The sequence below is a fragment of the Ictidomys tridecemlineatus genome, chromosome 13 (genome assembly GCF_052094955.1).
Source record: "Ictidomys tridecemlineatus isolate mIctTri1 chromosome 13, mIctTri1.hap1, whole genome shotgun sequence".
Classification (NCBI taxonomy): Eukaryota; Metazoa; Chordata; class Mammalia; order Rodentia; family Sciuridae; genus Ictidomys; species Ictidomys tridecemlineatus.
The window spans coordinates 63,805,758-63,826,734 of NC_135489.1; positions in this window are offsets into that span (position 1 = coordinate 63,805,758).

Here is a 20,977-nt window from a genome sequence, read left to right on the forward strand (position 1 = left end):
TGGGCTTTCTCTTACGCACAATGGAAACCAGGGCTAGTTGGTGCTATCTGTAGAAAGCTACTTTCTTACATGTACACCAGGACAGTTGCTCCTTAGGATGCTGGTCAGAGAAGCTAACTAATCAGTTAATGCTGATGATGTCACTTCTTCTGCAGTCTAAGATATAAAACCTCTCTGAGTAGGGACCTGCACAGACTGAGGGCATCGTGGAAAGGATATGTGTCAACAGTCCAGCTGGCCACTACTGGACAAAGTGGTGAATATAACAAAGTGGTGAATATAACAAAGTGGTGAACAAAGTAAGAATATAACTAATCAAGTTCAAATGAAGTTCTCTAGCTTATTAGATAGCAATATAATAATGAAACCCTGATATTGAAGAATTTAAACAATTTCACATTTTGGCAGAACATATTCCTATGTATATCCCTGGTGGCATTATGAATAACTAAGGCTTGCTTTGAAGTTAGCCAATGAGGAAATGTTTGTTCTGTACATGATTTTGCCAAGATTATTTTGGTGAAAATGATTTTACCCTCACCCTCCCTGTTGCCACTATGGTTCTGCAATAGTTAAATGATTAATGCATCAGAATCTTCTGGAGCATTTGCTGCACACAGATTGTAGAGATTCAGCCCTGAGTTTCTGACTGAACAGGTCTGAGGTAGAAGCTGAGAATTTGCATTTCAAAAAATTCCTTCCTGGTGTCCCTGTGCTTGAGCTGGTGACCATACTTTGACAGCCACAGCTTTAAACCATCAAAATTATATTTCTTGGAAGATTCTCCTCAGGCAAAATGGAGTAGTGAAAATTTTATTGGGTAACTGAGACACAAAATAATGGTTTTAAGACTCTTTTGTCTTAATGCTTTAAGTTATCCCCTAATGTGATGTCTAACACTATCTAGAAAATAACCAAAATATATCTGATGGGGCAAATCTAAAATGTATGTTGACTGATATTTTTAAGCTTATTGGGCGACCATATTAGCATACAGACACAAAGCAAAGTGGGTATAACAAAAGTACTTAATCTCAGCGATCCTTGCAGCAGTGCTAATAGTTTAAAATCTTAAAGGATAATAAACTTAACCTCAATTTCAGGGATTTAAAAATGATAGACAAGGCACAACGGCTTGCAGTCCCTCCTGCGCTGCGACTCTCACCCCCAGTGCCTTCGACTCTCCGGGCTGGAGTTTTTTTTGTTTTTTTTTGTTTTTTTTTTTTTTTAAATTTTACTGTTTTAAGAAAAAATGAATGATTTATTATATAAAATGATTGGCAGAATACAGAAAAATTATTTCTTTTACCTTTACATATTTAATACAAATACCAAGCAAAGTATAACATTTTAAAGAACCCACTACAAACTACCAAAAGGTACTCAATTTTGGTGAAGTTTTCAAGTCACAAATACTAAAAGTAAATAAAGGTACTTCAAAATACATGAAGTATGAAACAAGTATGGAAAGAGTGATCTTCAGTAATGGTTCCTTTAACCAAAATTAACCAACAAGCAAAGATGCACAAGAAAAACGCTGCCATGTCAGACAGAAAAGAATAAATAAAATATATTGTTCACTGGGATTGTTGAGCTAAACTCATTTTTTTTAAACATAAATAAGCATTAGGGCTCAAAAGAAGAATAAGGATATTTCAATATTATATATAATTTTTTTTCTACCAATAATAGAAGGAAGGATTTGGAGGCCAATCAAGTGCTGAGATCTAAGTGCCTCTCAGAATATTGTGCAACTGAAGTCTTCTACCATTACTTAAAGATAATTTACTCATTATGAAGGAAAGAAAAACAATTATAATGAATAGGGCAAAAAAACCCCTTATGATTAAATTCTTCTCTAGCATAGAAATACAATAATTTGTTTTCAAAGAATTACTTTGTATTTTAATTAATCAGGGCAAAAGTGTCACCCTAATTAATAGGCAAATGAGAGATCTCTGATAAGTCAAATATTCATAGCCAAAAAAGAGCTACCTACTGGAAAATTTGCACTAATATCTAAAATCTCATTTGTAAATAAACTAATCATTAAGTTTACAATTAAATTACTTTAAAATAGAGGTGACTGATGAATATTGCACATGTCATTTGAATATATGCTGAATTATTCTGTCAATAATCATAAGTGCTACCAATAAATATATTAATTCATGCTACAAGAGAAAGAATTGAGAAACTTAATCTCACATTTCAGAATTCCTGAGTCTTATCAGAGAAAAACAAGTACTAAAACAAAACAAAATAAACTTACCTATAATAGGGCAAATAACACAAATCTGGGAATTAAGTTACTATTATATTTAGAGTTCTAAAGCTGAAAACTATGAGACAGATATATAAGTACTTCCATGGAACTATAAAGATGATTTTAAAGCTTGATTTTTAAAAAAGGCTAAACAAGGCCACCTGAGTGACATCTTCAATGATGGCAAGCCCACCATTTTAAAGGAATAATATTGGGCTGGGGATGTGGCTCAAGTGGTAGCACGCTCGCCTGGCATGCGTGCGGCCCGGGTTTGATCCTCAGCACCACATACAAAGATGTGTCCGCCGAGAACTAAAAAAATAAATAAATATTAAAAAAAATTCTCTCTCTCTCTCTCTCTCTCTCTCTCTCTCTCTCTCTCTCTCTCCTCTCTCACTCTCTCTTTAAAAAAAATAAAGGAATAATATTTTTATTTCAAAGCCTAATTATTATTATAAAAAGGAAAAAAAGGTTTATTTTAATAAAATGTTTTAGTAAGATTGCAATGGGACAGCCCTTTGATGGAAGATCTAAGGAGGGTACAGCCAATGTAATCAAACTAGAACATGAGTTCTAATTTTCAGCCACCACCCACTAAATAATTTCCCTTTTGCTTTGCATATTACACAGTGAAAATAAAAAGATTATTTTAAGAGCACTTCAGTCCCACAATGTAGGATTTAAGCTTGTGTGAAAAGGTGTAAATGTCCCTATAATAATGTGATGCTTGCAAAAATACATTCAACTGAAAATTAATGTCATTTTTCTAACACAGAAAAGGGAAACAAAGTGGTCCCACTTAACACAACACAACAAAACAAAAAAACACTGTTTATTCCTTCTGGAAAGACTAAGCAAAGAACATCCAAAAATATTACACATTTAAGACTGCATACTTTAACTCAGCTTTAAAAGTAAAGAAGATGTATACTTTATAAATAAAGACACTAAGCAGAAAAAATATTTGGGTCATTTCTCTGTTCATAAGTACCCAGAAATAAAATAATTAAAAAACACTAAAGTGCAGACTTATAGGCCATTACAGGCATGATAAAGAGGTACAGCCAAAATTGCATCTACATTTACACTTACATATCCAGAAAATGATTCTTGCTTTTTAAAAAAACTGTGCAATTAAAAACTAGTCAGTATCACATCAGTTACCCTTCCATTGATTGACATATTGCCTTTCTAGTGTCTGATGTATTCTGCTGTCAGTCCTATTTTCTACTATCCCCCCTCCCCTCCCCTCCCCTCCCCTTTTCTCTCTACCCCTTCTACTGTAAATCATTTCTTCCATTTGTATTATACAGCAATCTGTATACGGGGTAAAGTTGGGAGTTCATAACCCGCTTGAATCAAACTGTGAAATATGATGTATTAAGAACTGTGTAAGGTTTTGAACGACCAACAATAAAAAAATAAAATTAAAAAAAAAAAAAACTAGTCAGTTTTGTTTTTGCCGTAATACAAATAGAACTTGTCTCTGCCCACTAGGGAAGTGACTGTTAGACCTTGGACAGCACACCAGGCTCTTGACAATCATACATTTCTTTAGAATCATACAATATTGATTCCACCTACAGAAAATGTTAGCCCGCGGCCAGGTGCCGGCGCCGGGCGGGGCCTTGGCGGGCGGCCCGGGAGCAGCAGCGGCGGCGGCATGGCGGTCGGGGTGGCCGAGATTACTGATCTCTCATTACCCAACTATCTGATGGCATCTTCAGTTGGACTGCTTCCTACCCAGCTTCTGAATTCTTACTTGGGTACCCCCCTGCGGACAATGGAAGATGTCATTGCAGAACAGTGTTAGTGGATATTTTGTTTTTGTTTACAGATTATTATAAGTGTAGGCCTCATGTTTTATGTAGTTCACCGAGCTCAAGTGGAATTGAATGCAGCTATTGTACCTTGCGAAATGGAACTGAAAACCTCTCTGGTTAAAGGCAATCAACCAAATTCGAGTGGCTCTTCATTCTACAGCAACGGGCTGGAGTTTTTGACACGCCCCCCTCCCCACTTCCCCTTGCTCCGCCAGCCTTTAGTCGGACCGCAGATCCCCTAGCGGCGAAGGCGGGCCCACCTGTTCGGCAGGAGCAACCGCCGGCGGCGCCCAAGGTTCCCCACGAGGCGGGGACTGCTGTGCGGACGCGGGAAGCTGAGAGAAAGCAGAAGGTGCCCAGGTCTTGGGGCCACTGGGGACGGCTGGCCTCATCTGGGCACTGCTTCTGCGGGCCTCAGCTAGGCTATAGAAAGCTTTCGTCCTGCCTCCAGGAAGGAGCAGCGCACACTGCGAAGACCCCAGCGCGGCTGATAATTCAACGTAGAGCGGGATTTCCCCCTACCGGCCCGGCCCCGCCTCCTCGGCGCCGTTCGGCCCCCATTGGCCGGCGCCCCTGCACCTCTGGGGAACCAGCTCTTGTAGAGCTGAGCCGTGGGAAAGACTGGAAGGCTGCTCCTCCCACCGCTCTGCCCAGCAATCGACCTCATTGTTCCACACTTGACAGCTCCCTCAGGTTCAGGTAAATAAAAGGGATTCCATCACTGTTTGTCCCTGGTCCTTTGTGTCTTCCAGTCAGACCTCACCCTTCAGGCCTGGGGCCTGGAGACACCAGCTGCCTCTGTGAACAGTGGCCTTTGTTCTTCACACTGTCCCTTTCAAAGCCTCCCAGCAGGGATGGATGGCCTTCAGAGGCCAGGAGCACTGTGAAAATTCCAGTCCCAGAGCTGAGGAGGGAGCAGGAAAGGAGGGGGCAGGTGCAACTTAGACCCAGTTAAGTGACTCTGAGAAAGAGCAGATGCAAAGGCATTGAGGTAGAATCAACTTGGGGTGATCAAGAAACCTCCAGAACAGCACTAAGCTGAGGACAAGGTTAGTAATTGTTATGGGTTTGAATATGAGGTGTCCTCCAAAAGGCCAGGTGCTGACACAGGAGGTGGATGATTAGATTTTGAGAGCTGTAGCCTAATCAGTGGTCTATTGGGTGGTAACTGTAGGCACATCATGTATGGTTGGAGGAGGTAGGTCACCAGGGGTGTGCCTTGGGGGTTGTATGTTATGTTCTTGGCTCCTTGTGCTGTTTCTGTATCACCATGAGGTGAGTGGCTTTTCTCAGCCACGTGCTTCTATCAAGAACTGCCTCACCTCAGGCACAGAGCAACGTTCAGCTGAACACAGACCTGAAACTAGGAGCCCAAATCAACTTTTCTTCCTCTACATTGTTCTCATCAGGTATTTGCGTCACGTGACAAAAAAGCTAACTAATACAGTAGTCCATGGGAGAGAGGTCCTGGGCCTTGGAGGCCAGTGCAAAAAATTTGCATTTGCTTCTGTTAAGATAAGAAGCCCCTAGAAGAGGGTAACTCTGAGAAGAGAAATGGGGCTAGTCTGGGTTTGCAAGAAGCAGACTCCAAGAGGGGATTAAATATGTACTGGTTTTATTAGGGGAAGTGCTTTATTGAGATAAAATGGAGCTGGGCAAGATGAGACCTGATTCCTAATGAAGGAAAGAAATTGGGGAAAATTGGGTGGTCCCAGGTGGCTATGCAGTCTGAGGAATATTCTGCAAACCCCTGGGGCATCTTTGAGCTGTCTAGGTGATTCTGTGTTCTCCAGAAATGGGCCTGCCTTAATATCCTGCTTCAGACACAGGCTAGGGGTGGACCCTGGGACACATGGCCTCTTACAAATGCAGGGAACTTTCAGAGCCACAACGCTCAGTCCAATGGGCACCTAGATTGCTGGTCTGTAAGATGTGTCCTCATGTTGCCCACCTGGCTGGCATCCTATGCACTTGGGCTGTTTGAAGAGTATCTGGGAAGGTGATCAAGAGGCACAATGATGACTACAGAAGATTCCAGCTCCAGAGCCCCACCCATGGTTGTATGGGCAGCCCCAGAAGGAACTCAATGGGGGACAGACAGAAGTATGTGCCTGCTAGAGAGTCAGGCTCTGCCTGGCTCCATCTCTGCCACCCAGCCTCCTGACACCCAGGAAATCCCCTGACTCCCTAAAGGAAGTCAGGCCTGTATCCTGACTTCTGGCTTTTGTGCCATTTTTATAGCCTAGACTTGATTTAGGTGTTACAATCTTGCTAAGAATATGCCCACACACTTGAAAGAACCTTTATTATTATCCTAATTTGTGAAGAACTGGTTGTTGGTTTTTTTTTCCCCTTTCCCTTCTCCCCTTTCTTCTCTTGAGGGTCAGGCTGGAGCTAGGTCATTATTGTTAATTTTAGATCTGAAATTATATCAGACATGGGCTGGTGTCCCTACACTTTCACTTCTTAAGACAAGAAGGCAGGCCCTAGCTGGGGAACTTGAGAGAGACAAGAAGATACTCATGGCAGTGTTTCAGTGGAAATCATTAAATATACCTAGAAACCATGAGATTCAGAGAGAATTTTTGGGTGGTTAAATAAAAATATCCCCCTGTCCCCCACCATCTGAGGGCAAGGTCTGCACCCACCATGGGTTATAGAGTGGGAGGTAAGACATAAATGTCTGTGTTCAAATCCCAGTTCTGCCACTTTCTAGCTCTGTGGCTTTGAGAAAGGATGTAAGTCCAGCTTCTTCACTGCCTCAGTTTCCTCATCTGTGAAATGGGTGATATGATCTATTATGGCTGGTAAGGGGTTAATCAAGTTAGCCTATGTAGTTTTCACTGGAGTGCCTGAGGCAGGCATTGACTTCATATGTATTAGCTGTTAGCACAGGTTGAAAAATCCAAAGTTGGAAAAGCTCCTAAATTCAACATGTTTTGGGTGCCAACACAATGCCACAAATGGAAAATTTCACACTATAAAATTATGTTTCATGTACAAAATTATTAAATATATGATATAAAATTGCCTTAAGTCTGTATTTTTAAGGCACATATAAAAATGAAGAAATTTTATGATTAGACTTGAGTCTCATCCCTAGGATATCTTATTATGTCTATGCAGATATTCCAAAATCTGAAAAAAAAAAATCCCAAATCTAAAGTGCTTCTGGTCCCACACATTTTTAATACAGGATATTGTACCTGTATTCACTCTGGATTTCCTGGCTGGTGGGGGTTAAACTTAGAACTCATCGAGGAAGGTTTTAGGGATAAAAAATAAAAATCCTACAATAAAGCAGTTATCTACTGAATAAATTTAGTCTTCATTCCTGGTAAGACTTATTAAGAAATAGCAAAAGACATTTAATGATACTTACTAATGTTGACTGAGCACTTTCTACAAGACTGGTACTGAGCTAAATCCTTCATGTATGAAATAGCACAGGGCAGCAGGGAAAAGCAGGGGATCTGGATCAGGCCACCTGGTTCACAATTCTGGCTCTGCCCCTTAGAAGCGATATCCTGCTTCTTGCTCTTCTTTAACAATCTGGAAGTCAGAATCTCACTGCAGTGTGGTAAATTCTGTCTCCCTGCAGCATGTCAAAGTCCTGACTCTCAGTATCTCAGAAAGTGGCCTTATTTGGAAATAGGGTCACTGCAGATGTAATTAGTCAACATAAGGTCACACCAGAGTAGGGTGAGCCCTTAATCCAATCTGAAAGGTGTCCTCATAAGAAGATAGTTCAAGGGAAGAACATCATGTGACAACAGGGACAGAGGTTGGAGTGATGTAGCCAGAAACTAGGGGGCATTGAGAGCCAGCAGTTGCCACCAAAAGCCATGGAGTAGCAAGGAACCATTCTACCCAGAATGCCAGAGGGACCACATCCCAATTGAGGACTTGATTCCAGTCTATGGCCTCCAGAATGTGAATGGAGCTTTCTGCTATGGGCCACTCAGTTAGAGATACTTCATGATGATAGCCCCTTACTTCCCAGGGACCACTGAAGCAACCTGGAGTCCTGTGAGCCAGGAGATGTGGGCCTTCTTTTCTTGCTGCCCAGCCTCTCAGGGACAGTCCTTCCTGTTTCTTCTCAGGAGTGTGCCTTGTCATGGGAGTGAGGTTTTTATTTTCCTGCAGGTCATGGTTCTTCTTGGCAAGCCATTTGGAATTGCTGGACTCCAAATTTCCCATGAGAAGTTGAGCCTCTGGAAACAAAACCAGCCCTAAGAAGAGTCTAGATAGAGACTATCACTGTGGTTTAACATTGTCCATCAAACACTTTAGAATAAAAAGACCCACCTACTCCCAGCATTCATGGTCAGGAGGAAATCTAAGACCTAGGTGTATTCACCTATGTATTGCTTCTTTTCCAATTGACTCATTTTATAAATTTATTTTTAAATATCTCAGGTAAACTCCAGGCATGCCCCCACTCCCACCTCAATTAATTAATTTTTTTTTATCTCAAATTCAAAACCATAAATCCTATGGGGGAGAATAAGAGGTTTGAGGCCAGACCTTGATGGGTTCTCCCCAGCCTTGTTTTCTGATCTCTGACTCATCTATTTTTCCTCATGTAAAATGGGATCATAACTGCATTTACTTCAAGGATTTTTACAACATGTAATAAGTGGTGTGTCCAGGTAATAGTATATTAGATAGGAGCTGATCTTGCACATCAGTGTTGTTTGCTGGGGCAACACTTTCCTGGAGATTACTCCATGCTTTCTGTGAGGCCTGTTGCTGGTGCTGGTTTCAGTGGAGCACTTAGTAAATGCTAATGGGTAGCGGTCTCTTAAATACAGTGCCTGCCCAGTGCTGCCCCTTCTTCCCTTCTTGCTCACAGTTTTGAGTATTCCCCACAGAACCCCTTACTTGCTGGGTCAGTATCTTTTTTTCCCTTCAGTGGGTCTTGAGCATAGAGTCCTGGGCTGTTGGGAAATTTCCTTTGGCATCCAGCTTCAGGGAGCCAGCCCCATGCCCAACTGCTGCAGAAGAGAAGGAAATGAGTATTTCAGGGCTTGAGGGGAGCCAGGCTCTTGAGATTGCAGGGAAGGAAGTCTAAAGGTAGCTCTTCTGCTTTTTCTTGGGCAACCTCTGCCTTGGTGAACCTGCAGGCAACCCCTACCCAGTGGATTGGACCATGCTAGCTTGTTCTCAGCTCTTCAGGAGTTCATGCTGTTAAACACCTAAACAGTCTCAGTGATGGTGTTCTGCTTCATAACCTATAGTCTTTCTCAGCCTCCATGGTGGATAGCCCTGCCACACTCACTACACTGACCTGAAGCCAGCATGTATCCCCATGGCTTCCATTGTGGGTGTAGAAACTTGTAGAAGTGCCTGTCTTTCTGATTCCCTATTTTTACCTGAGATGTGCACTTTCGCCTTGGGGACCATGGGAGGGGGACTTTCAGTTCTGATGTTGGCATCATTAATTCCTAAGGAGGCCCCTGAATGGATGATTCTAGATTCTCAGGCTATACTTGACTAAACATGACACTGATTTTTTTTTTAATCATCAGAAATCTATTAGTTGCTCAAAACTATCTTATGTCTACAAGTTCCCTGGTATATTCTTTTAAAAATGACAATAATTTTGCACCAGAGAAAAAAAAATACACTGAGACTCTCTTGGGGTATTAGTATTTTAAGGCTGCTATAACAAAACACCATAAACTGGATGGCATAAAGCAACAGACACAAATTTGTGTCTGAGGCTGGCTTTGAACTTGCAATTCTTCTGCCTCAGCCTCCCCAACTGCTGGGATTGTAGGAATATACCACTGCACCCAGTTGGGAATGCAAATATTTTGAGTTGTAAATGCAAAACTTCATTTGAATGATGGCACCAGTGCCACCCTGAGCTGCTTTTTTCATGAGTACCATCTCTGCATTAAGGAAAGAAATACTTTTCTCAATGTCATTGAGAGTTTTTGAATATAATTGGCTACAATTTCCATGTACTACATTTACATCCTCTAGACCAATTTTGGGGATAACAGTGAAGCTAAATGATCATACCAGTGAAAAACAGATTGTCCCCACCTACGCTTGAGACTGGGGAGGTATGCAGGTTGACTTATTTTTGATGTCCATCTTCCTTCCATCCATGGGTACCTAACAGTACATCTTTCCATCCAGCCTGCAGGAAGTCAGGGTTAGTCTCACATATACACTGTGTCCCTTTGGTTGCTGGCCATCTAATTCCAGGTCTGAAGAACCAACTAGTCACAAACTAATCATAGGCTGTAAAATCACAATATGTTGACACTGAGACTTTGGGGTCTATCCTGACTCCCAAATGGAACTATGCCACATATCCTAAGTGTGGTTATGTTATTTGCCGCAGTCCAGCTGCAGCAAACTAACTGGGGGGTGACGAACAGCTTGTGTACATTGATACAGCAGGAGTGGAAGCCGTTTATTGTAGGAAAACAGAGGTATTTATCCATTCCCACACAGCTTATCTTAATTAGCATAAACTAGATACAGCAGTCAACCAATAAGAAATCTCCACACTTAATGGCTCGCTGGCATTACTTTACAAACCACTCCGTCTGGCAATATGCCAGGCGCCATCCAGACTTGTTTACAGACTCTAACAGTTATTCACAACAGATTGTGGTCTTTTGATTGAGATGTCCTGTGGTGGGTGTAAGCCATATATACTTATCCTAAATTTTTTTAAAAAATATATTTTTAGTTGTAGATGGGAACAATACTTTTATTTATTTAATTTTTTAATATGTGGTGCTGAGGATTGAACCCAGGGCCTCACACATATGAGGCAAGCTCTCTATCACTAAGCTGCAACCCCATCCACATTCATCCCAAATTTGATAGTAACCTCTCTTATATCTTTGATATTCTGGCATTCATAACTTGAGATAAGGTGAAGATGGATTAAAATGTGGCTTAATGACTGTGAAAGGTTGGAAATTGGTTTGCTCTAAACTGAAGTTTTTTCCATGACCTGGATGTGATAAATTCTCATTTGTAGGAAATAATTTAACATCTGCACAAGAAGTGGTTCAGAATGAGTTCATGTTTCCCCTTTTATCTAGTATTAGAGACCATAATTTTACCTAGTCATTCCCTTGTAGGGAGATACCAACAAGCTAGGGCCAACCAATTGTTTTGATTGTTCAACTGCTGACATCAGAAGAAAGGAACTCAGTGCCTTGAGTGGAAAACTTAGACAAACTTCTAAGTTTGTTAAGCTATCATGACCCAATAATGGAGTTGAATATTTAGCCATTACCAAAAAAGAATAAGAGAATATGCTATCTTCTCATTGCAACATGGTAAAGAAGTAAAATGTCTTATATTGGGTATTCCATTGACTTCTACTACTAAGCAGGAATCAACAGAGAAGTGTCCAGGGAACAAGGTTGAGACACTAAAGGTGGTGCCAGTATCATAAAGTAAATGAATGATCCTAACCTCAAGTTACCCCCAGTCCAACCCTAGTGATGGTGACTGTCTTGGGTGCTGGCTGATTCCAAATTCTTTCTCATTTTTGGACCATCATTTTGAGAGTGTCTGATCTGAGGTTCCTTCAGCCTTCAGGGCAGTGAATTTTCTAGTAGCCTCTCCTGCCACATATAGAGCAAGGAGACTTTGAAGCCTGCCCTTAATTGAGTGATCTTTCTTCTAATATCCTTCCTTTCTATAACATTGATGGACATTTTCAGAGGCTCAAGGTTCCTGTGGAGGAAGAAAGTGGTGGCCATTAAGAATTGCAGTCAATAATTGCACTAGTCTCTTGTCCTTCATTTCTTCTTTTATTTATCCCTTAAATATTCCTCCTAGTCTAGTCATAAAAGACCTGTGTGGTTACCTTCAAGGGAAGTCCCAGGGCCTACTACCAATTTTATAATTTCTATCTAATATTTGGAGCAAATTGAAGAATGAACTTATCTTTTAAAATAAGTTACCCTTCAAGAGATGTAGGATCTAAGAGCATATATTTTACTAAGCCTTCTTCATTCTTTCTACAAGAGCTCTGGAATTTCACTCCACCCCCTTGATTGATTGTTGCCAGTTTCATACAATTAATAGATTTCATCCTACTATTTTCTTAAGTTCTGCCTTGAGACAAATAATCATGTGATTGCTGTGCTACCTTCCAGGTGATTCATCATAATTCCATTGAAGACGCTCAGTTGAAACAGTGGAAGGACCCACAGGGTATAAGGTATTAGGGATATGTAAATCATTCCCCCAAATCCTAGAAGCTTCTGTGGCCTGATGCCTCTCTGTATCTGTTAGAGTTTGACTGAAAATTATGGGTACATCTCTAGATTACTCCCAAAGTCTGGGTTAAATGTTGGAATCCCTCTATTTATTTATCAGGATCATCAGAAAACCTTCCTAAATCCTCTTGATTTCTTTTAGATATTTTCTAGAAAAAGGCATCTGCCTTCTGACTGGTCCAGATTCTCCATTTTTCTTTTGTAATGGGAAGTGGGCTTGGTAGGAATAGGCTCATGGTGAAGGAAACCACAATGCAGGGAGTGGGAGCAGTAGGTAATGGTGGGTACAGAGGAAAGTGGAAGAATTAGGTTTTGACAGCTCTAAGTATGAAGTACATTGTTGAAAGAGAGGAAGGGGTAGTTTGGGGGCCAGTAATATTTTGACTCATCATTACTAGAAGGGTCTCATCAATGCTTCACATAAAATTTTTTGGTTCCTTAGTAAAAAGAAAGCCTGTAGCTAGGAGACTTCTGCCATTTTACTTCCTTTAATTCATGCAACATGAATCTCAAAGGTAAAGAGAATTATAGTTTAGACTTCCATTTCCATTAGTGAGCCATTTATTTTTATCCCCTAATTTATACTGAGGCCAATCAACATTACAAAAGAAAATTAATCTCTTCTTTAGGGTCTCCAGGCAAAAAAAAATGGTCCTAGTTTCATAGGATGTACCCCAAGGAGGTGGTAGTTTATATCAATGGTTGATTTCCTCTCTGTAAAATAAAGCCAGCCAGGTATAGTGGCATACTCCTGTGATCTCAGGGAAAAGGGAGGGTGAGCAGGAGGATTGCAAGTTCAAGGCCAGCCTCAGCAACATAACAAAGCCCTAAGCAAATTAGCAAAACCTGCCTCAAAATAAAAAGGGCTGGCTCAGTGGTTAAGTGCCCCTAGGTTCAATCCCTGTTACACACACACACACACACACACACACACACACACACACACACACACACACACCATAAATAATTAAAGAAATAACAGACTGTTGATACCCCAAGAGTTCCTCAGCAGTACTGACCTGCAAAACAGATAACTGAAGGCATTCCCACATACATTGCATTTTAAACCAGGAGGCATCCCTTTGTAGTTCTCTAGATGTAGTGTAGCATGTGTGTCCAAGTTCAGCAACTCATGCCTTATTTGCTTGAACTCTGTTTCTCAAGCCTTGTAATCTTATTTATTATACATGTTTAATAACCTTATTCTAGACAATTGATATGACTTGGGGAGTGACCCTTAATCCTTTTGCAGATAATTTAAAGAGTAGGATGGGCCTGATGTAGTAAAAGTGGAGGGAGCCAGAGGTTTTTGTGTCACCCTGTTGGAAACATAGCAAGTCCAAAAATAACAAAATAAATGACATAGAAAAGAGGAAGGATGGATGGGTTCTCCCTTGGAATAGAAACTGTGAGGGGACATAATGTCCATGCAGATTCAATATACAGTAAAGACAAAAAGTACCATTTTGGTGAAGAGAAGATACCAGCTGAGAAAAGGTTTCTTAGCTGTGGGATATCTTAAACTAACTAGTGCCCCATGAGGTGATTCATAAATAGGTAAAGATGGTGAACTCATTGGCCTCCAATTTCTGGACATAGCCTCTAAAAGAAGGAGGTATGATGCTCATTATTGAAAAGAGTCAGGAGGACACTATAAGGCAACAGCCACAACAGTGGAGTCTCATTGCCTTTCTGGTGGCCTTGCTCAAAAATATGCCACAAAAAGCAAGAGAGAGTGTACATCTGCATGTCAGGAGGATAAAAAAAGGTGCCACTGCAGTTATTTATTGTAAGAAAAGATGGCACTGGTTAAGGCATATTGAACAGTTTCGGCAGAGGAAAGTATACACAGGGAAGCTCAAAGCAAAAGGCAAGATATCAGGGGATAAGTTAGACATCAAACCAAACAAAGCTGGGAGAGGAACAAAGTGAAGTTCACATACCTGTCATGTAGATGGCTGTTGATCCAAATGAAGGCACCAGGTTAGTTGTCACAGGAGAGTGGGAAGTTGAAGCTCCAAACTTAAGTTCTTTTGTTCCAAAGAAAAAAAGCCAAACACTTAAAGCCATGCAAGAGAACTTTATTATAAGTAAAAAGTAAAGTAAGGCTCAAACAAAGAGCCTTCTCATGAGAGTGAGTCATCTCCCAGCAGAGAATGAGAAATGAAATAGTGCTCTTTATAAATTTACTGCTGTTTTATGGTTGCCTTGAGAACTGGGGTCCACTTCATCACTCTTTGCCAATCACGTGTTCAACTCCTTCATGTCAGGTGATAGAGTTTTTGATCCTAGTTGATCCTCCCCAGAACTATCATGGTGGCCATCCTATTAAAGTGGGGATTTACTTACAAGTCATTCCTACGTTAATGTGAGTTTTGGGGTCAGTGACTAGACAAGAATTTACCTTTTTGCTCCTGAACTACTAAGAAAATTTCTTATCTGAAATATTTTGAGATACCTATGGCCATAAGAATATATATGAGGAAATAAGATCCTATTTTCAGAAGGTCCCATTTTCTAGCTTTACAATGACACCAGCTGACCCTGGCAAGAGTTAGTAATTGCCCCCACTAATCTTTCTTGATGTATTTCTTAATTAGTTCCCTTTATTCTGTTTATCTGTATACCTGTTGTTTTTCTGCATTATCTTATTACCCACTTGCCTTAAAAGTAATTTAAAGAAAATCTTAAAGTAACTTAAAGAAAATCCATGACCTTGCCCTATTATTGGTTTGCATTTCACTGTTCACTTCTCACTGCTACTTAGGGATTGAACCCCCTGAGAGAACTGACAATGACCACTTTTGTTTTGGTAGATACAGGTCAGAGGAGGGTCCCTTTGCCTTGGAGCATGGCAGATGAACCACACAGGAAAGCAGGTAGAGGGTGGGGGTCAGTCAGAGAGCCAGCTTTGGCAGGAAGCCCCTCTTCACACTGAATCAGCCAGACTTTGTTAAATATGATGAATTTTCTCACTAATCTTTAACAGCTCCATGGGCAAATTGGACAAATATCCTCATAGATGAGAAATTAAAGGAGAGCACAACAGTCAAGTTTTCCCCAAGATAAGCAAGTAAGGAAACTGGAATGCAGGTCCCACCACCCTTGGTCAGGGCACCTATCTTCTGGTGGCAAAGAGCCAGGCACAGTTGGACACTTGCCTGGGCAGGTGCCAGGTTATGGCGTCACCAGACTGAGGTTCTGATGAAGTTGATGTCTGCTACAAACCTCTAATTCAACATATGAGCTTTCAAAACAGGAAACTGCTCCCAGAGCAGCCAGAGATCCTTCTCCAGCTTGCACCACAGGGTCTAGGTCCAGACCTGGCCAGCAGTCCCCAGGCTCCACCTTGGCCCCTCTTCAGCTGGCTGGACCCACCTAGCCCAGCCTACTGTGTGCTATGAGAACTGAAGCCTTTATTTAAAGTACTCACTTGTTTTCCTTGGATGAGTTCCCTCAGTTAGTACCACAATTACTCAAGTGTCTAGAAGGACTGGTGGCTAGTCCTAGGGGAGGAAAAGCAGGTGGCACGTGGTGGACATTAGTGAGGCCACTGTCATGTAGAATGTTCAGCTTCCCCAGCTCCTGCAGTCTTGGGCAGCACAGCAGCAGCCTTGGGATTGAGTTGTTGCAGGAGCAGCAGCATCACAGAATGGTGGCCTCTGGTAACAGCAACAAGCAGCTGCTTGCTGCATAGGGAGTTGAGCATTGGTGTTGGGGCACCTGTGAAGGCATCAGCTGAATGGTTTGGGAGTTTGGTTGCAGGGTGGTCCGGTGGCAGTGGCAGTGGAAGGGTCCAAAAGCAGTGGTGGGGCTAACGAAGGCTTCCAACCATGAGAGCTTTTGTCCTGCAGTGCTGACAGGAGTCTGGCTGCAGTTGCAATAAAGTCACTATCCAGTGCTAAGGGTCACTATTTGGCATCCATGTTGGAGTCTGGTGGCAGCAATGTGGAGCTTCAGAGTCTGGTGTGGCAGAAGCAATATGCAGCTGCATCAGATCTGGTGTCAGTTATAGGACCTTAGGAATGTGGGCTTGGGGTGAAGTGCATTGACACTGGGGCAGAGGTGAGTAGCATCAGTGTCCACCTGGGGTCTGGGAGTTCAGTGGCTGCACAGTGGTGGTGGCACCAGAGAGTCCAGAAGCTGTTGCAGCAGCAACAGAGGCATCAAGCCCTGAGCATCTTCATCCTGCAGCAGTGACAGGAGTCTGGCTACAGTGGCAGTGAAGATAGCATCTGATGGCCATGTGTGGAGTCTGGTAGCTGTGGCGAAAGCTCCAGGCTGGCAGCAGTGGTTAGGGTTTGGGGCAGTGAGCATCAGAGTCAGAGGGCAACCAGTAGGTGGGATGGCTTCCATGGTGACTGCTCCAGGCCCTCGGTCTTTCTCCTTGCAGAGTCATCCTACTCAGGAAGCAGAACATGGGAGACAGCGGTACCCAGACAGGCTCTGAGGACCTTATGTTGCCCATGCCTGCCCCGCGTGGGACTGGCCATATCACACTGGGTGGCTGCTTACCCCATTCCTCGCTATGGCCTCTGCAGAGGAACTAGGACATCTGCCAGGTGGGGCAGCCTTGGGAGAGGACCCCTGTTGGCATAACTATATCCATCTTCCTTAAACCTTGCCCACTTTATGAATACTGTTCTTATTCTCAAGAGATAAAAGCCTAAGGGTCTCTGTTCTCTCATTGAGAGATAAAAAGTTGCTCTTTGTTCTTAAGAAGCAATAACTTAGCCAGGGGTGATGGCACATGCCTGTAATCCCAGCAGCTTGGGAGACTGAGGCAGGAAGCTTGGGAGTTAAAGCCAGCCTCAGCAAAAGTGAGGCTGTAAGCAACTCAGTCAGATCGTGTCTCTAAAATAAAATACACAAAAGGCTGGGGATGTGGCTCAGTTGTTGAGTGCTTCTGAGTTCAATCCCCAGTACCAAAAAAAAAAAAAAAAAAAAAGAAGGAAAAAATGCTATTAAAAGAAACAGTAACTTGCCTTTCATAAAATCAGGTGATTCTTTCTGTGCCAATCACAAAGGCTAAACATGCCCCTAACAAGCAGCCATGATTCTGGCCTGTAAAAGGTAATGCTCAAGGGGGAGTTGCTGCTGCTCTCCCTCTCCTGGTGCTTTCTCATGCTTGCTGCTGCTCTCCCTCTCTTGTAGTTCTCTGTGCAAGACAGTCTTCTTAGGTGCCTGACAATAAATCTGCTTATGCCTCTGTAGTTGGTGTTCCTGTGGTCAGTCCTATACCACTTTTCTTTCTGGATATAGGATCGGATACAGGCTCTCCCCTTGACCATGTTCTCTTCTCCAGGGATTTGAGCTGCTTCAATATCCTGGCCTGAAGGCACAGGACCTTTACAGGACACCTCCTTCCATTCACAGAGGCCTTTTCCTACATCTCCACATGGTTCTTATTTGAGTAAGTGACCTTCCCCTTCCCCTTCCCTCCTCCTCACAAATCTCCAGTCCAGAGACTTACTAAACTTAAGTCTTGGCTCAGCACTAAGACTCACTACAAGTGACCTACTTTCCCATCCCTTCCACCTTGGCAATTTTCTACTCCAGTCTTGGCTCTATGCCATTTGGGCCTACATGGCTATCTGGGAGAGCTACAAAAGCCCTGACTCTTGACATGCTTCACAAGCCTGGGACTAGTGAAGTAGTGGGTAATGAACCCTCTTCTCTCAGTCCCTTAGGGGGTTTAGCCCTGGGCCAGTGAATCATGTGGTGACAATCCCCCTTCACTGTTGTCTCTCATTTTTCTCTGGTTTGGCCTAGAGCCAGGGATGCCTGCTTCTAGCTGCTTCAACACTCCAACTTGCCATGGGTAAATCTCAATCCAAAACCCCCTCTAACTCACCTATCAGCTGCCTCCTCACCCCCCTCCATTTGGCTCCAGATCTAAAGGTCCATCAACTGATTAAATTTCCACAAAGTCATGGCCTTTCTATGACCTGGATAATGGATACAAATGGCCACCTAATTCCTAATTGCACCTTCAATCCCAACATTTTGTGGGATCTTTACAAGTTTTGTGAGTGCTTGAATAAAAAGAAGGAAATACCTTGCATTCAAGCTTTCTCTTTTTTTTCATTCTAAACATTCCCTCTGTTCTTACTCTCTGTGTCAATCCTGCTGCCCTACATAGGTTCTCCTTGCTCACTCTCCCTTAACCCTTTTCCCCTCCCAATCCTACCAGTTTTCCCCTTTTTAACCCACAAAATCACTTTTCACCTTCTGAACCTCCACCCTTATTGCTCTGCTGCCCCACCCAGCCACACTTCATCACCTTACTCAGATGCACCTTCACTACATAGGGAGTCTACCTTTATCCTGACCTCAACATCACATCTCTTACTCCTACCTCTCCTTCTCCCTCTTTCTTCTCTCCTATACTCACTCTCATGGGCCTCACCTGAAAACTTCAACAGCCCTCTTTTGCTCTTCTAATGGTACCACTCTTCTTCATCTCCATTAATAATGTTTCATAATTTTCTTTTTTTATTAATTGATTTTTATTTTTAAATACATGACAGTAGAATGCATTAAAATTCTTATTACACATATAGAGCACAATTTTTTTATATCTCTGGTTGTATATAAAGTATGTTCTTACCACTTTATGTCTTCATAAATGTACTTGTATAATTATATCCATCACATTCCACCATCATTGCTAACCCCCTGCCTCCTCCCTCCCCCTCCCACCCTTCTGCCCTATCTAGAGTTTGTCTATTCCTCCCATGCTCCCCCTCCCTACTCCACTATGAGTCAGTCAACTTATATCAGAGAAAACATTCAGCATTTGTTTTTTTGGGATTAGCCAACTACACTTAGCATTATCTTCTCCAACGCCATCAATTTACCTGCAAATGTCATGATTTTATTCTCTTTTATTGAAGAGTAATATTCCATTGTGTATATATGCCACATTTTTTAAAATCCATTCATCTAATGAGGAGCATGTAGGTTGGTTCCACAATTTAGCTATTGTGAATTGTGCTGCTACAAACATTGATGTGGCTGTGGCCCTGTAGTATGTGTTTAGACAGAGGAGAGGGATAACTGGATCAAATGATGGTTCTATTCCCAGTTTTCCATTTCCTACATTCAAACCTGGCCTAATTGCCAACTGGGAAAAAGAGGGTTAAAAAGCCATAGGCAGCAATCTCCCTGGGCATGGGTAACACTGAAACACAAAGACTCAGCAGGCTTGCTAAGATGCCTAAGACTAATGAAAAATATGAGTCAATTAACTTTTCCCTTGGCTGCAAAACAGAAAAATGACTCCCAAACTCATTCTCTTTCTCTCCCTCTCCCTCATACTATCTCTCTCTCATTCTCTATTATTGCTTTAATAAGATAATTAATGGCCATATCATTTTTTCTAGGACTCTTCTTAATATTTATTTTTTAGTTGTAGTTGGACACAATACCTTTTTTTCTATAAAATGTAAAATTTATTTTACTTTTCCAATGCATATTCCCTTCTTTCACATGAGTCACTGTAGCCACCCTTCAGAACCTCAACACAATAGTATAAAAATAAAAACATGACCATGCCATCTACCATTTAAAATACATGTACAGTAATTATATTTAATTATGTTAGCTTTCTATACACACACACTATTAGATATAACTTGCTATCTGTCAGAGCAATAGAGGCAAATTGGGGATTTTTAATCCATTCCATGATTTCTTAAAAAGTATCAGATATCTCTTTTTCAAGTGATGTGATATACATAGCACAAATATGTATTTCTGCTTTTGTGTGGATTTTTAAATCCTCTAGTTCCAGAGTCATGAAAATATGTTTTTTTAAAACAGTGCCATGATGGGATGGTGATGTAACTCAGTGGTAGAGCACTTGCCTAGCATGTGCAAGGCCTTGGGTGATGATAAGGGTTGGCTATTGTCCTAAGTGGGTGGTAGACAGAATAGTTTTTTGTTTTTAGAGAATTTATTCTTGCAAAATTATTTTTTATATCTTTAGGTTAATTAAAAGATTTGGTGGTTTAAGATGACAAGAAAGATAAGGTTATTAAGATATGAATAGTTCTTGGTGTTTACTAGGTCTGTCTTGGAAGTACCTGACATTGCTGTTTCTCCAGGCCATATCTGGCAGGAGGCAGCTGCTTTCAGCTCTCTCTTGCCAAATTCACCAGTTCTGGTCCTTCTAACTGCTGATTATTTCTGATATAAACATTGTGAATAGCTGCACTTTCCAGCCCTGCAGTTTTTCTGGATTATTTCAGAGATAGCTCCAGCTGCAGGGAAGATGGTCCTGTCAGCAGAACATCATGTTTAGAGTGGTCAGATCTATGTGGCCCACTTTCTTCCTCTCAGGACAGTAAGCTAACACTGACCACTCCTGCCCTAGCTTTCTGCCATATGCCAAAGTTGGCCTGGTATGTATTCTGTGTGAGAAACTATGTATATACATGTACCTATGTATGCATGATATATGTATGAACATATACACACATATATGTAAGTTTAAAATACTCATGTGATTTCCTATTATATAGGAAAAACATCACAAGCAAGTGGAAAAAAACCCAATCATTAGACTATGTATATTATCTGCAAAATATAGAAATGTATATATGCAGATAAAAGATACATAC